We start from the raw sequence: 2577 nt of genomic DNA, 5'->3' as shown, positions 1-2577 counted from the left end.
TATGCGCTTTTTATTCTTACTCGTTTTAAGAATCCCCACCCAAAAGATTCCAACGAAGTTCTTTTACTAAGGCTCCACTGTCCAGAAGTCCTGTATAGAAGATTATAGATTAATTCGCCATTAGTAACTTACTATTGCAATGCAGACATCGCCTTAAAGAAAACTACATTTTAAGAAACACTTGAACTCATTTATTTAACAATATAAAATATCATAAAATTTTATTGGGACTTAAAAACTCAAATTCTCGTTCTTTTAAACAATGAAAAAGAAAACAAAAGCTTGTACTAGTACTTAGGCCCACTTGCAGTAAACACATAAATCTCGAGTTAGCGTTAAGCTCAGTTTAGTAGTGTCAAATTGTATGGAACTGTCAAGCTTAAGCCTGGATTAACTACTAAATCTAGATGTATTTTTTCCTGCAAGACGGCCTTATTCTCTGTGGTAAAAGATCGATTCAGGGCATTGGCGACGGTAGGCATGTTATCACATACTAGGGCCCAATTGCATAACAAATTACAAGCTAATAGTATTAGCGGTTTTGTATTGAAATTCACTAATACTATTTGCGAGTAATTTGTTATGTAATTGGGCCCAGATCATTATTTTAGGCTCCCAAAAAGTGATTAATTATTTGTGTAAAATCAGAGCGCATAGTATTTAAACTAACATTGATTGTGAAATGAAATGTAGGTTACAGAAGGAAACGTTGGGTATAAACAATCTTATTACTGCATACATTTGAGGGCCAGATTTTTGCCGCTCAGAAGTAAGTAGTAGAAAGTTCTTATTGTGCAAAAAATTAGAAAATTTAAGAAAACTTTACGACAAACTTTTCTGATGTAGCGTAGCGCGTTAACGCATTCACTGCCATCGACGCATATATGCGTTTTCGGAACTTCGACCAGTGCCGCTGTCATAATTTAATTATACATTTTGAACGCACATGTGCGTCGGTGGCACCTGTGCAATTCAGTTGGCAGTGAATGCGACATTAAATTCAGCGCGGGTTTTTACGCAACGTTTACACATTCGCGGCCACATGTGCTACGGCGCTACGAGCGTAGCGCGTAGCAGCGTTTTTCCGCTTTGTAGCGAAAACTGCCTACGATCAGAGAACTCGCCTAGCAGGTTCTTGGCACTGAATGTGAAGTTCATGATGTCATTTTTGGGAATTAATGAATTAGGGATTTTTTTGACAAATACTGTAATTTCTATTTAATTGTTAGTCCTGCAGTTAGTAGTGCAGGTGGTAGGACCTTGTGCAAGGTCCGCCCGGATTGCTACCACTATCTTGCTCGCTAATCCTGCCGTGAAGCAGTAGTGCTTGCACTGTTGTTTCGGCGTGGAGAGTAAGACAGCCGGTGAAATTACTGGCACTTGAGGTATCCCATCTTAGGCCTCTAGGTTGGCAACGCATCTAGATGTTAATGGGCGGGGGTGATCTCTCACTATCAGGAGACCCACTTGCTCGTTTGCCATCCAGTCGAATAAAAAAAATAATAATAATGGTTAAGCCGCGTGTAAAGGCTAGTTACCTATGGTCTGTCCCAGAATTCGAGATACTAATTTGACGTTTATGTGTTACCGTTTTTTGCGTCTCATGAAATAGTGATGTGCCGCAACGATTATTACGAAAGATTTGGTAGGTACCTATGTATGTTGTCGTAAAATATTAAGATATGAACGGATCGTATGTACTAAACTGTAGGCATTAGGACATCTAAAAAGTAAAATAGGTCTAATAAAAATGCGACCGTTTTCGAGATATTTCGCTTTTATAGAGTGTTGATGTTTAAGTTTCAATTTCATTCTAAGTAAGTTTACATTAACTAATAATACGAGAATAATGAATATTTGATTTATTATTCTATGACATGAATATCAAAATAAAAACACGAGAAAACGCACTGATCACACCGATGACAATACGAGTAAAGTAACGAAAATCGGTTGAATACCACTTGAATTCGAAAAACATGAACAATGACGTTGTGTGATATCTGAGGGCCTACTCCGGAATTCGAAAATCAAAGTTCGTACCGTAACGGTCCTCTCACTTACGTATTAATTAAATAGTAGTGTCAGAAGGACGGACGACACGAACTTCGATTTTCGAATTTCGTAGTAGCCGTGCTGGCCCTGACTACGAAATGCAAAACTCGAAATTCGTATGTTGCCTTCCCGCTGAGCTTATCTCATCAATACGCGAGTGAAGGGACGGTGCCATACGAACTTCGTTTTTCTAGTTTTGTAGTAGCATCTGTATTTATTTTTTACGTTGGCACTAAGTGATGAACACTTTATTTTTACCTGTGCTTAGATTTCATCACTTTATCGTATGATAAGTAAAATGGAAAGTAGAATATTGAATGCATTAATGTTATTTTGCTATCGTAAAATAAACATTTTATCGGTTATTTACGAAACCGAAATCACGGAGCAGCACGTCCTTTATCTGGCCACATTATTTACGTTTGACATTTCAGACTGTCATTTTAGTATCTCGAATTCTGGACAGACCATACACCTACATTAATAAAACAATATGCAGTCTATTCTCTTTTATTCTAATCT

The sequence above is a fragment of the Choristoneura fumiferana genome, chromosome 8 (assembly GCF_025370935.1).
Source record: "Choristoneura fumiferana chromosome 8, NRCan_CFum_1, whole genome shotgun sequence".
Lineage (NCBI taxonomy): Eukaryota > Metazoa > Arthropoda > Insecta > Lepidoptera > Tortricidae > Choristoneura > Choristoneura fumiferana.
The sequence above is the reverse complement of the archived record's forward strand: the minus strand, read 5'-3'. Positions refer to the sequence as shown.